Genomic DNA, 15,370 nt, shown 5'->3' with positions numbered 1-15,370 from the left:
TGTTTCAGGCTGGAAACGTCAGTGTGTGATTCCCAGGTCTTAATTTTGTAAAATACTTTTGAGTGGATTCAACTGCGTAAGACCTTTGGTCAGTCCTGAACACTGAAGGAGGGTGGTCTGGGGATTTGGGGTGTTTTTTGGATTGGTTGAAATAATTTTTACTCTTGCTCTATTTTATAAAAATTATATCACTGAAATATTTCCCTGTCTGCTTCCTACCTTTCAGCTCATTTCTGTCAACCAGGGTAAATAAAATTTTCAGAATTGTTTAAGCATTGAGCAATTGGTGACAGTATGAATGCTGCGTTGTTGATATAACTGAACAAACCTTAGCCAGTAATGCCTTATTTTTTAAATATATAAAACATTTGGCATTATTATATATATTATTAAATCTACTTCTCTATTGCTAGTTCCAATTCCTTGCTTTCTGCAGATATAGCTTTTACTTTGTGTCTAACAAATGTACAAGCCTGGATGGTGGTGATAGACAATCTTATTTGATCAGGATTTGGTCCTCAGGGAACTGTTTGTTTTGTGCACACCCTTACCCTGGCGCACTTTGGATAATGGAAAACTAATTAAATTTATAGTTTTATAGTTCAGAGTTGCACAGTCATACAGAGCAAGGCAGCAGGCCATTGGCATCCCAAGTCTGTCTCAACTATAGAGTACATCTTTGCATGAACCCTACACAATCCTGTTGTTATTCTCCTCAGATTCTACCTAGGGTCAGTTTACTGGGGACTTCAACCTACAAACCTGAACATCTGTGGGATATGGAAGGAAACCAACAGCACCTGGGCAAAAGCCACATGGTCACAGCAGGAGCATGTAACCTCCAAACGGTCAGAGGTTTAGGTTTAAATCTGGGTCACTGGCCAGCATTCTATTGTGGGGAAGATGGATTCCTTATAGGAAAGTCAAATGAGGAAGAAGCTGACTGTTGGGTTGTGTTGACATTTTGCTATGATATTGTGTTTTGACATCAAATCATAGAGAAGTACAGAACAGAAACAGGCCCTTTGGCCCAACTAGTCCATGCTGAAACCACTTAAACTGCCTACTTCCATCCTGTACTGGGACCAAAGCCCTCCATAGCCCTACTATCCATGTACCCACCCAAACCTCACTTAAACATTGAAACTAAGCTTGCATGCACCACTTGTACTGGCAGCTCATTCCACACTCTCACAACCCTCTGAGTGAAGAAGTTTCTCCTCATGTTTCCTTTTTAAAATATCTCTGCAAGGGCTCTGGCAATTTCCGCAATTGCCTCCCGTAGGGTCTGAAGGAGCATCTTGTCAGGCGCTGGGGATTTATCTACCCTGATTTGCCTCAGGGTAGCAAACACCTCCTCCTCTGTAATCTGTACAGGGTCCATAAAGCTGATGTTGCTTTGCCTCTGTATTCATCTCCTGAGTAAATACAGATGCAAAAAATGCATTTAAGATCTCCTCCATCTGTTTTGGCTCCACACATGGATTACCATTGTGATCTTCCAGAGTACCAATTTTGTCCCTCTGGGTCACTGGACTCCACTTTGAGGAAAATGTTTGCATATAGGAACCTCAAATGATGGAGGGGCTGACCACAGGGCTGTGTTGATATATCTGCTATGGCATCATGTTTTGTTTGGGTAGGAAAGGCTGTGTTCTCAAGTTGATTTGTTTATGATGCCTTCTACAGCAGGGAAGTATTGAGCCTTGTATGACTGACTACTTGAGGCAGGTTCAGCAGCCAGATATTGAAGGGTACGAGAATGAACCACAACTCTAAAAGCTTATTTAAGAAACAGAACATGATTTTAAAGCACTTTAGTCTGCTGAATTTCTACAGTTGATGAAATCAAAACCCCTAATCAATATTTGTCATTGAAACTCTGCGTATATAGCATCTGGCAATATTGATTAGATGGAAGTAAAGGATTACCAATAATCTCATCTCTGTAACATCTCACAATAATAGAGATTGCATTGAATGCACAAGCTACAGCAACATAAAATTGCTTAAAGGAAACATGCAAACACACAAGCAGAATCATCATTTAACTGGTACTAAAGGAAGAGCCTTTGCATTTTTTTAAGTATTCAATTTCTGTTGCCTTCCACCAGTGATATGAAATTAGCTCAATTTCCAGCGGCGGTTCTTACAATAAGCAAAAGCCTAAAAAAAAATCCAAATAGAAATAAGATATTTTTGTATTATCAAATTCACAATACTCTTTCATTTTACAAGCACCTGATCTTTAAAATTGCTTACATTTTTGTTAAGTTCCTCTAGATTGATTATAACCTGTTATGGGTAACCCTAGGTAATTTCTGAATTACCGTAGATTCCGGACTACAGAGCGCACCTGATTAAAAGCCGCTGGCTCTAATTTTAGAAATAAAATCAATTTTTTAATTGTACAGGCCGCACCGGATTTTAGGCCGCACCGGATTTTCAGCCGCAGGTGTCCCACGTTGTAATATGAGATATTTACACAGAAAGATATTACACGTGAGGATTTTTTAACTTTTAATTAAATCCATATGGTAACAAAAACAAATACATATTGCAAATGCTTTTTTTCGAACCGTGCCCGTAACGCGGCTACTTTTAAATATACGTTGCGTATACTTCTTTACTGAACAACATTCCAATATCTCCTAACGACTGGTAAAAAATATATATACTGCAGCCTACCAGGAAAAGTTATTGATCGCCTTTAACTTAAAAGCAGCGTTCGCTCAGATCCAAAGCCGCTCGCGTAAAGCGCTCCCTCCCTCCGTCCCGTTTTATCGCAAACGGCATTTTTCCCACAAGACGCGGCGAAACCGGGTGTGACGTCATAGCATCCCGCGATGTAGTACAGAAAACAAATATAGTTAAAACTCTTCTAACTTTAACTAGAAAATGAATTACTAAGCGAAAATATTATAAACGAAATAACTGCCATAAAGGCAGCACAATGCTTTTCTTCGAGTGTTTTCCATGTTGATGAGGGTGAGTACAAATGACTGATTTACAATAATTTAATTGTGAAAGTGCGCTTGATTTATCGTACAATTTCATTGGACCTCTGTGAACTACTCATCAATTTTATTGGTCTACTGTTACGAGGCAAAATGTTTATGAGGCGGCATGAAAAAAAAATCATGTATTAGCCGCTCCGTTTTAAAGGCCGCAAAGTTCAAAGCTGTTCAAAATGTGGGAAAAAAGTAGCGGCTTAAAATCCGGAATCTACGGTAAGTACATGTTCAGCACAGCATTGTGGGCTGAAGGGCCTGTATTCTGCTGTAGGTTTTCTACGTTTCTATGTTTGTTAATTTTATTTAGCGATACGGCATGGTAACAGACCCTTCCAGCCCAATGAGCCCATGCTGTCCAATTGCACCCATACGCCCAATTAATCTAGTAACCAGCAGGTCTTTGGAATGTGGGGAAACCAGAACACCTGGAGTAAACCCACACAGTCATGGAGAGAACGTACAAGCTCCTTGTAGACAGTGGTGAAATTGAATCTGGGTCACTGGCACTGTAGTAGCGTTAGGCTAACTGCTATGCTACTGTGTCTTGTCACCATTTTGGCTGCATATGGCATGCTGCGTGACAAGAAGGGCAATGTGTTTTTTAAGTAGAGAGATAACTGAAAGGTGTATCTGAAAGATCGAGGAAATGGCAGAGAAAAGGAGTTGAGGTGGGCATATATCATAGTGAATAGTGGGGCAGCTTGAGAAATGGAGTGTCCTACTACCCCTCCTAACTTTTCTTTTGTGAAAGAACACAAGAAATTAACGTGAAGGCATACTGAGTAATTAAGATAAATTTTACTTTAGCCCACAGCGAAAAAAAAGTCAGAGTACAAGTATAGAGATGTCTTCCTCTAATTATTTAGATCTCTGGTGAGACTGCATTTGAATTACATACAGGTTCAGTTTCCCTACCCAAGGAAGGATCCCAGTGACTTATCCAACTTGATGCTTTCCAAAAGCTCCAGCACATCCTCTTTCTTAATGTCTATAAGCTCAACCTTTTCATTCCACTGTAAGTCATCCTTACAATCACCAAGATCCTTTTCTGTAGTGAATACTGAAGCAAAATATTCATGAAGTACCTCCACAATTTCCTCTGGCTCCATACACACTTTTCCACTGTCACACTTGATTGGGCCTATTTTCTCACAACTTATCCTCTTGCTCTTCACATACTTGTAGTATGCCTTGGGGTTTTCCTTAATCCTGTCTGCCAAGGCCTTCTCATGGCCCCTTCTGGCCCTCCTAATTTCATTCTTAAACTCCTTCCTGCTAGCCTTATAATCTTCTAGATTCATATCGTTATCTAGTTTTTTTGAACCTTTCATAAGCTTTTCTTCTTGACTAGATTTTCAACAGCCTTTGTACACCATGGTTCCTGTACCTTACCATCCTTTCCCAGTCTCATTGGAATGTACCTATGCAGAACACCACACAAATATCCCCCGAACATTTGCCACATTTTTGCCATACATTTCTCTGAGAACATTTGTTCCCAATTTAGGTTTCCAAGTTCCTGCCAAATAGCTTCATATTTTTCCTTACTCCAACTAAACTTGTCTGTTCCTGTCCCTCTCCAATGCTATGGTAAAGGAGATAGAATTGTGATCACTATCTCCAAAATGCTCTCCCACTGAGACACCTGACACCTGACCAGGTCCATTTCCCAATACCAGATCAAGTACAACCGCTCCTCTTGTAGGCTTATCTACGTATTGTGTCAGAAAACCTTCCTGAACACACCTAACAACTTCACCCCATCTAAACCCCTTGCTCGAGGGAGATGCCAATCAATATTGGGGAAATTAAAATCCCCTACCATGACAACCTGGTTATTATTGCATCTTTCCAAAATCTGTCTCCCTATCTGCTCCTTGATGTCCCTGTTACTATTGGGTGGTCTATAAAAAAACACCCAGTGCAGATATTGACCCCTTCCTGTTCCTAACTTCCACCCATAGACTCGGTAGACAATCCTTCCATGACTTCCTCCTTTTCTGCCACCGTAACACTATCTCTGATCAACAATACCCTGCCCTCACCTCTTTTGCCTTCCTCCCTGTCCTTTCTGAAACATCTAAAGCCTTGAACTCTAAGTAGCCATTCCTGCCCCTGAGCCATCCAAGTCTCTGTAATGGCCACAACATCACAGCTCCAAGTACTGATCCATGCTCTAAGCTCATCCGCTTTGTCCATGATACTCCTTGCATTAAAATAGACACATCTCAAACCATCAGTCTGAGCGAATCCCTTCTCTATCACCTGCCTATCCTCCCTCTCACACTGTCTACAAGCTTTCTCTATTTGTGAGCCAACTGTCCCTTCCTCCATCTCTTCAGTTCTGTTCCCACCCCCCCAGTGATTCTAGTTTAAACTCTCCCCAATAGCTTAAGCAAACTTTCCTGCCAGGATATTAGCCCCCTCAGATTCAAGTGCAACCTGTCCTTTCTGTACAGGTCACGCCTGCCCCAAAAGAGGTTCCAATGATCAAAAAATCTGAATCCCTGCCCCCTTCTCCAATCCCTGAGCCACGCATTTATCCTCCACTTCAGTCTATTCCTATACTCACTGTCACGTGGCACAGGCAACAATCCCAAAATTACTACCTTTGAGGTCCTGCTTCTCAACTTCCTTCCTAACTCCCTGTAGTCTGTTTTCAGGACCTCCTCCCTTTCCCTACCTATGTTGTTGGTACCAATATGTACCACGATTTCTGGCTGTTCACCTTCCCACTTCAGGATATCGTGGACATGATCAGAAACATCCTGGACCTTGGCACCTGGGAGGCAATCTACCTTCCGTGTTTCTTTCCTGCGTCCACAGAATTGCCTGACTGACCCCCTAACTATAGAGTCCCCTATCACTTCTGCCATAATCTTCCTTTCCCTACCCGTCTGAGCCACAGGGCCAGACTCTGTGCCAGAGTCTCAGCCACTGCTGCTTCCCCCAGGTCAGATGTGGGAAGTCCGGGAGTACTAATTGTAAAGGGGGACAGCCACAGGATACTCTCTAGTATCTGACTCTTGCCCTTCCCTCTCCTGACTGTTACCCTCTTATCGGTTTCCTAAGGCCCCGGTGTGACTACTTGCCTATAGCTCCTATCGCCTCCTCACTTTCCCTGACCAGACGAAGGTCACGGAGCTGCATCTCCAGTTCCCTAACACGGTCCCTAAGGAGCTGCAGCTCGACGCACCTGGCACAGATCTTGCCGTCCAGGATGCTGGCAGTCTCCCGGACATCCCACATCTGAACACATCCCAGTACAGAACACCGGCCTCACAGACATACTTTCTATTCCTATTCTTCACAAGTAACTTACCTTGCCTCAACCTGTTATCGCTGAAGCCCCGTTGAGCCAAAGCCCTCCTATTCTGACTCCCTCTACTTTGTCTCCCGCTCTATAAAGCTGTCTTATTTTAAAACTCTTCCCGCTGGTCTAATTCATTGACATCGATACGCTTTCACAGTCGTTCCTCGATCAAACCACCGAAGAAATAATGATCTCCTTTTAAACACTCCTGCTGGTCTAACTCACTGGCATCCATGCGCCTGCGCAGTCGTTCCTTGACCTTCGTTCCTGATAGCTGTAACACACTTGTGGAAGAATGAGGTTCTGTTCCCTGAGATTGCATTGGGCTTCATTGGAAAAGAGTAAATAATACATTATCTATCTGATGTCACGATAGCATAGTGGTAAGCGTGACACTATTACAGCTCGATGCATTCCAAAGTTCATTTCCCGAGCTGTCCTGTCTCTGTATGTCCTCCCCATGGAATATGTGGGGTTTCCCTAGTTGCTCTGGTTTCCTCCCACATTCCAAAGACATAGCAGGTAGGTTAATTGGTCATTCAAAAATTGTCCTGTAACTAGGTTAGGGTTAATTGGGATTGTGGGGTTGCGGGGCTGGTGCCTGGAAGGGCGTACTCTGCATTTTATCACTAAATAACTGTTGCAGAATACCTTGTTCCTGTTGTAGTCATGGTGGCTCTAGTGCAGCCCCCCTGATATTGGTATAAATTATATTAAGGTCTTTTAAGTTGGATGTGACCACAGTTTGAAAGGCAGGCTCTCAGTTCCTAGTTTTGTTGGTTCAGTGCAATACTCCAGGAGGAAAAATAAACAATCAGATCTGTTTGTCACCCACTGTCTTCTTTTTTATCTCTGGCTGCTAACACTATTCCTGTATCACATCAAAAAATGATGTTTACTTACATAACAACTGGTGGCTGTTTCTCGGTTCTTACACCAGTACGCTTGTCCCCAAGAACACATATTCTCTCCAAACAGTCGTACAGTCTGTTTCCTTACACAGAGGTCCAGTTCCTATCAGTAAATCAGAGGCATAGATAGGGTGGATAGTCAGTACCTGTTTCCCAGGGCCCCAATAGCAAACACCAGAGGGCATATGTACAAAATTAAGGGAGGGAAGTGTAGGGGAGACATCAGGGGTAAGTTTTTTTTTACACAGAGGGTTGTGAGTGCCTGGAATGACTTGCCAGGGATGGTGGTGGAGGCTAAAACATTAGGGGTATTTAAGGAGCAGGGAATCGGCAGATGCTGGAAATTCAAACAACAACACACACAAAATGCTGGTGGAACACAGCAGGCCAGACAGCATCTATAAGAAGAAGCACTGTCGACGTTTCGGGCTGAGACCCTAGTCCTGACGAAGGGTCTTGGCCCGAAACGTCAACAGTGCTTCTCCTTATAGATGCTGCCTGGCCTGCTGTGTTCCACCAGCATTTTGTGTGAGGGGTATTTAAAAGCCTCTTAGACAGGCACATGGATAAAAGAAAAATAGAGGGTTATGGGGTAGTGTGGGTTTAGTACTTTTTTTAAAGGATTATATGGGTCGGCACAACATGGAGGGCTGAAGGGCCTGTGCTGTAGTATTCTATGGTTCTATGGTTCTAAATGTGTAACATTACACTAGTTAAAATTATTTTGAACCATTACGGGTTTGTACAACTCCAAAAGATCATGCTGGAAATACTCAGCAGCTGAAGAAATAAGCAAAAGTATCACTTCAGGTTGATTAAAATTACTTTTCGCCGAAACTAGTAAAGGTTTGGAAGCAAGTGTAATTTAATTAGAGAACAACTGGGAAAATAGTGGAGTGAAGTCAAGATGGCGCTAAATGGAAACTCATTTGTTTGCATCTTCAGAAACATTTATATCTTTGATATAAATCTTTTCCCTTTTCAAGGTTCTTCTGAAGACTCTGGCCCAGAGTTACTCTCTGACTTTGGTTCTCTGCGGGAATGGAACCCGCTCTCAGGGCTCAGAACTGGCTGCTTTTCGATGTCTCAAGGACATGGCCTGAAAGGTGAGCCTGTCTTTTTCCCTTATTAGGGAGAGAGAGAGAGGGAGAGAGAGCCTGTGATATGTCAAATTACCAGTCAAATGAGTAGTCTTTGGGGTACTGCAAGTCTGTGTCTTTATTGATGCTTTGCTGCATGCTTGAGTGCTCGGTGTTGGGCTCAGGGGCCTTTGGGGTTCTAATATTTAACAGTCATTCATTCTTTGAGGAACTCCTCTGTTTTCATGGATGTTTGCAAAGAAGAAGAATTTCAGGATGTATATTGAATACATTTCTCTGACATAAATATACCTATTGAACCTATTGAGAGAACAAAGGGTAGAGAGCAGAATGACTGTGGACACAGTTTGTTGATTGTCGCTCACCTGTTTGTAGATGTGAACTGAGGTAAATAAAGGGAATGGCAGACAAAAGTAGGTGCTGGGACAATAAGATTTGGAACATTGGAACTTAAAACAGTACAGGTCTTTCGGCTTATCATGTTGTGCTGACCCTTTTACTTATGACAAAATCAATCTAACCATTCCTTCCCCATACAGCATTCAATTTTTCCATCATCCCAAATGTCCCAAATGTATCTGCTTCTAGCAGAACCCCAGGCATCGTGTTCCATGCACTCAACATTGTTAAAATAATTCACCTCCTATACTTTCCTCCTTAAACCTTAAAGTTAAACCTCTCACTGCTTTGGGCGGAAGTTCCCACTTGCTTCAAAAGGAAACAATTATACCAGTGCTTAAGAAGAATAATGTGAGCGGCCTTAATGACTATCACCCAGTAGCACTCACATATACAGTGATGAAATACTTTGAGAGGTTGGTTATGACTAGACTGAACTCCTGCCTCAGCAAGGACCTGGACCCATTGCAATTTGCCTATTGCCACAATAGGTCAATGGCAGGTGCAATCTCAATGGCTCTGCACACGGCTTTAGACCACCTGGACAACACAACTACCTATGTCAGTGTGCTGTTCATTGACTATAGCTCAGCATTTAATACCATCATTCCCACAATCCTGATTGAGAAGTTACAGAACCTGTGGTGTGTGCTTAGCCCACTGCTCTATTCTCTATATACACATGACTGTGTGGCTAGGCATAGCTCAAATACCATCTATAAATTTGCTGAATTTATATAAATAATATAATAATATAAATACACCCATTGTTGGTAGAATCTCAGGTGGTGACGAGAGGGTGTACAGGAGTGAGATATGCCAACTAGTGGAGTGGTGCCACAGCAACAACCTGGCACTCAACGTCAGCAAGACAAAAGAGCTGATTGTGGACTTCAGGAAGGGTAAGATGAAGGACACACACCAGTCCTCATAGAGGGATCAGAAGTGGAGAGAGTGAGCAGTTTCAAGTTCTTGGGTGTCAAGATTCCTGAGGATCTAACCTGGTCCCGACATATCGATGCAGTTATAAAGAAGGCAAGACAGCGACTATACTTCATTAGAAGTTTGAAGAGATTTAGTACGTCAACAAATACACTCAAAAACTTCTACAGATGTACCGTGGAGAACATTCTGACTGGCTGCATCACTGTCTGGTATGGGGGGGGTGGGGTGGGGGGGGCTACTGCACAGGACCAAAAGAAGCTGCAGAGGGGTGTAAATTTAGTCAGCTATATCTTGGGTACCAGCCAACAAAGCACCCAGGACATCTTCAAGGAACGGTGTCTCAGAAAGGCAGCGTCCATTATTAAGGTCTTCCAGTACCCAGGGCATGCCCTTTTCTCACTGTTACCATCAGGTAGGAGAGATAGAAGCCTGAAGGCACACACTCAGTGATTCAGGAACAGCTTCTTCCCCTCTGCCATCCGATCCCTAAATGGACATTGAACCTATGAACACTACCTTAATTTTAAAAATATATATTATTTCTGTTTTTGCACAATTTTTAATCTATTCAATATATGTATACTGTAATTGATTTACTTATTTAATTATTATTATTATTTTTCTTCTTCTACATTATGTATTGCATTGAACAGCTGCTGCTAAGTTAACAAATTTCATGACACATGCTGTTGGTAATAATCCTGATTCTGATTCCTTTATATTAACTTATTCCCAACTACCCCCCCCCCCCCCCACCTCAGAAAGTCTGGCTGTCCACTAAATCTATGCATCTTATCATTTCACCTCTCATCCTCCTCTCCAAAGAGAAAATCCCTAGCTAGCTCAACATATTCTCATAAGGCCTGCTCTCTAATCTGGGCAATGTCTTGGTAAATCTCTGTACCCTCTCTGAAGCTTCTACATCCTTCCTATAATGGGCCATCTGGACATAACATTGAAATCAATGTGAGAAATTCTCTACTGCTCCTAACTGATTCTATAACTTCCAAGGGCACTTTATAATTTTATTTGCACAGTTTATCTTCTTTTACTTATTGGTTTATAGCTGGCCTTTGTTTATGTATAGCTTTTTGTAAAATTTGATTATGTCTTTTTTTTCTGTAAATGCCTGTCAGAAAATGAATCAAGGTAATACACACAAAATGCTGGAGGAATTCAGCATCTATGGAAAAGAGTAAACATTTGACGTTTTGGGCTGAGACCCTTCTTCAGTCCTGCAGAAGGGTCGCAGTCCAAAACATCGACTCTTTATTCTTTTCCATAGGTGCTGCCTGACCTGCTGAGTTCCTCCAGCACTTTGTGTGTGTTGCTTTGAATTTTTAACATTTGCAGCCCTTCTCGTGTTTGCGAGTACATGATAACATTTGCACAATGATAATACACTTACTTTGAAATTTGAATTAAATGTTATATTTGATGAAGCCTCATCACAACTGGCCAGTCTTGACACAAACTATTTTGGCTGGCGACCTGAAATTGTTGAATTCAATATTCAGCCCTGATGACTGTAGCACAGCTATGGGAAAATAAGGTTCTTTTCCCCAAGATTATGTTGGGTTTCATTGGAGAAATGAAGGCAAAGTCAGAGAATTCAGAGTTGGAGCAGGATGGAGAATTAAAGCAATAATCAGCCGGAAATTCAGGATGTCCTTACAGACTTCACAGACGTGTTCTCTGAAGTGGTCAGCCAATTCGTCTTTGCTTTCTTCAATATACAGGAAACCACAATGTGAGCACCCAATGAGCAAAGTCTGGGGGAAGGAAACGGGAATCACTCCCTTGTGGTTGGAATGTCTGGGGCCTTTGGTGAGGAAGGAAGTAGATGGATAGGGGTTACTTTTCCTACAGCTGTAGGGAAAATGGTGTGAATAGGACAGGAGGTGGATGAATAAACCACTATGTTAGGAATGATCCCTTTGGAATGCTGGATGGGAAGGTGATGTTTCTTGATAACATGACATCAGAGGTAATGGAAATTACCAGGAAACCATTGCAAAGTGGACAGGGAAACCATTTTTGGTGTGGGGAGGGGAGAGGGTGTAAAAGCACAAAAGGAGGAAATGGAACAGATGTGGTTGACCCTAGTGGAAGGAAGCTGTGGATATGGAAGCACGGGTGGGTAAGTTTCCTTGGTTAAGAACAGGTGAACGAAGCCATCAGAGGGAAGCAAGATGGGAGGAGATGCAGTCGAGGTAGCCGTGTTCCAGTTTGAGATGGCGTTGGTGAAGCACAGCAACAATTTGCTGACATCAAACACAACTATTAACTACATTTTATTAACTACACTATTAACTATATTATTAACTACACTTTTTCCTCAAATGATCACTGCAATCAATGGCTTATAACTTACGTTTCAGAGCTGAGCTTTTGAACTGCCTGTACAACTGGGCATTTTTGAGGTGTGAACTGAATTCTCGAAGCTGCTGGACAGTTGCAGCATGGCATGTATGGGCTGAATTGAGACAGGGGGACCCAGGCCCAAAGGCAGGGAATGAGCCAATACTTGGCTGCTGGACGGACTTGGAGCTGATTTGAAAAAGCAGAACCAAGGCAAGGCAGAGTTGAGTCAGCAGGGTCTTGGCCCGAGAATGAGGAACAAGCTGAGGTCTAACCGATTTAAGTGCCAGGCAGAATTGAAAAGGTCAGGTATGGGCCAACTTAAGGCAGCATGCTCTGGGCCTGAGAGTGTACTGAAGTGACTGGGACCAGATTCAAGAGTGAGGAAAGACTGAAGTTTGGCCAATTTTAGCGCCGGGCTGAATTGAAATGGTGAGGGTGTTGGGGCGTGAGGCAACCTATGGGCTGGTGTTCAGCTCGCTGCTCTATGAAGCTTACTCATCTCTGTGCCGAACTGAGGCAGTGGCCTGCAACTAATGGGCTCCTGGATAAGCCGCGACCGTCTTCGTGGCTCTGGACTCGCTTCATGAAATTCAGTTCTGAATGTTATTTGCTTACTTTTATTGTTTGCATGATTTTTTTCTGCACATTGGGTGTTTGACAGTCCTTTTTTTTTAAATGGGTTCTCATGGATTTCTTTGTTGTCTGGCTGCCTGTAAGGAGATGAATCTCAAGGTTGTATACTATACATGCTTTGAACTTTTGTGGATATCTGTGCTTTTTTTAATGTGCCGACGATACTACATTGATTGGCCCTATCTCAAACAATAACGAGGTGGCCTACAGGGAAGAAGTCATCTTTTTGACACAGTGGTGTCAAGAAAACAACCTCTCCTTCAATGTCGCAAAAACAAAGGAGCTGGTTGTGGATTAGAAGAGGAATGGAGATGGGCTAACCCCTATTGACATCAATGGATCTGGGGTTGAGCAGGTAAACAGCTTCAAGTTGCTCGGCATCCACATCACCTCGGACCTCACGTGGTCTGTACACACCAGCTGTGTGGTGAAAAAGGAACAACAGCGCCTCTTACACCTCAGACAGTTTAGGAAGTTTGGTGTTGGCTCCCAAATCCCAAGAACTTTCTGCAGGGGCACAATTGAGAAGATCTGGGACAGCTTTTTCCACCAGGCCATCAGACTGCTGAACTCACACTGACTTGAGTGTTCTCTATATTAACTCTATATTATATTGACTGTTCTATTTATTATAAATTACTATGATTGCACATTTAGATGGAGATGTAATGTAAAGATTTTTACTCCTTATGTATGTGAAGGATGTAAGAAATAAAGTCATTTCGATACTGGTCCCTGACTGAAATCATGAAAGGGAAGAGTGAAATGAACACTGTGAAACTAGGAACGAAGAATTTCAACAGCAGCTGTTCTCTACAAATGGTTCCAGCATTGTTACTTCACGTGCCCCCCCCCCCACTCATTCCACCCAATTAATCAAAAGCCTTTAGCCCATTAACTACTTGCATGACTCACTTGGCCCCCACTATTACAGTAGTTCTTTGTTCTCTCCAACTTCAGCCACAATAGTTACCCATTTCTGAGAAAAGGTCACTGACCCCAGATATTACCTCTCCTTCTGCTGAGCTTTTCTAATGTTTTGCAGTTGTGCAGAGATCCAGTATCTGCAGATTTTTTAGCTTTCCAAATGGATCAATCATGCCCATTTGTAATTCCAAAGGCATTTTGTAAAATAAGGGGGGAACTTCCTCTTGGAATAATAACATTAACTATCTGCGATATTTTAAACAGCCCAAATTAGTGTGAGCCACAGCAGACAGAATCAGCAGCTCACATAACCTGTCATGCAGCAAAGACCCCTGTGCTCCCTCCATATTATCACCTTCCAGTCTCACGATTCATAATGGTGAATGCAAGCAGTCGTTATTTCAACTAAACATTTCCATAAAAAAAATCTGAACAGTAATTACTAAATATCCCTCTCTGCAAACGTGAAGAATACCTGAAAGATATAATTTAAACTTACCCAACAAATGTCCTTTTCCTCCTGGGACTTTTGAAGCAATTTGCTAAGCTCTTTTTTGTAAGATTGAACAAAGTTTTCACACTGAGAAGACCAAAGCAAACAAAGAAAATCAGTTCCATCTAGGCAGACGTAACAAATTCTGTTGTACATTGTTCTTACCATCAGTACAGTGTACAGCAACCACCAGAAAGCAAAATGAGACAGTTACAGATGAGCATGGGGAAGTATTACATAGAACACTTCAGCCCACGTTGTTGAGCCGATCTTTTAACCTACTCTAAGATCAATCTAACCTTTACCTCCTACATAATCTTCATTTTCTTATCATTCATGTGCCTATCTAGAGTTCCTAATCAAAATCAAATCAAATCATCTCTAGTTATCATTCAAACAAACATAGATACAGCTGAATGAGACAACGTTCCTCTGAGGCCAAGGTGCAAACACACACAAAATAGCAAGCAAAAAAGCATATTCATTTAAGAAAATATAGATAGTCCAAGACTCTGATGGTACAGTCTCCCAGTAGTCCACAAACGCACGGAGTCCAGCCTGTTACTCCATTGCTCGAACACAGGAGAATGGCACTAACGGGAGAGGCCAGTCCCCAGCCAAGCTCGGATGCCACACTGCAACACTCGCGCGTCTTCTCACCTGGTCCAGCAGCAGCAGGCAAGCCTGAGCATTGAGGCTTAGTCCTCACTACATGGAGGCTGCACAGCTCCCATGTCGCCTGTCACACCACCAGACAAGGGCAAAAGGCTGTGGCAGCCTACATTATCATTGTCGAATGGAGAGTGAAATATCCGAGACAATCTCCTACCGTTATACCGCATGCCACCTTTGCGCACCAACTTCGATGCCTTGGAGTAGCAGGCAGTAAAATGCTCTGCAGCCAGGTCTGCATCTCCGAACCCGCATCTGCTCTGACATCCCAAATGGCTCCTTACCTGAGTTTCTTAAATGCCCCTAATGTACTTGCCACTACCAGTACTTCTGGCAGAGCATTCCATGCACTCACCACTCTCTGTGTAAAAAAATATAGATGTTACCTCTCCTATATTTTCCTCTAATCTGCTTAAAATTATGCCTCCTTGTATTAGCTATTTACACCCTAGGAAAAAGTCTCTTGCAATCCACTTGATGTGTGCCTCTCACCATCTTCCACACCTCTATCAAGTCACCTCTCATCCTCCTTCACTCCAAAGAGAAAAACCCTAGCTCACCCAACCTATCCTCATATGACATTTCCTTTAGTCCAGGCA

General features: G+C 42.6%; 1 protein-coding gene across 2 annotated transcripts in view; it reads right to left on the bottom strand.

Moving 5' to 3' along the window:
- Positions 1-15,370, bottom strand: part of LOC140735460 (prosaposin-like) — a 112,717-nt gene that overhangs the window by 70,503 nt on the left and 26,844 nt on the right. The window contains exons 2-3 of one of the 2 annotated variants that reach the window (XM_073060577.1): positions 14,106-14,186; positions 7,231-7,341 (exon numbers count right to left, since the gene is read on the bottom strand). The exons of the other annotated variant lie outside the window; for it this stretch is intronic. The gene's annotated coding sequence lies outside the window, so the exon portion shown is untranslated. The remainder of the gene's footprint in view (positions 1-7,230; positions 7,342-14,105; positions 14,187-15,370) is intronic. 2 annotated transcript variants of the gene reach the window in all.

Source organism: Hemitrygon akajei, chromosome 1 (assembly GCF_048418815.1).
Source record: "Hemitrygon akajei chromosome 1, sHemAka1.3, whole genome shotgun sequence".
NCBI lineage: Eukaryota > Metazoa > Chordata > Chondrichthyes > Myliobatiformes > Dasyatidae > Hemitrygon > Hemitrygon akajei.
This window is presented reverse-complemented; position numbering and strand designations above follow the sequence as displayed.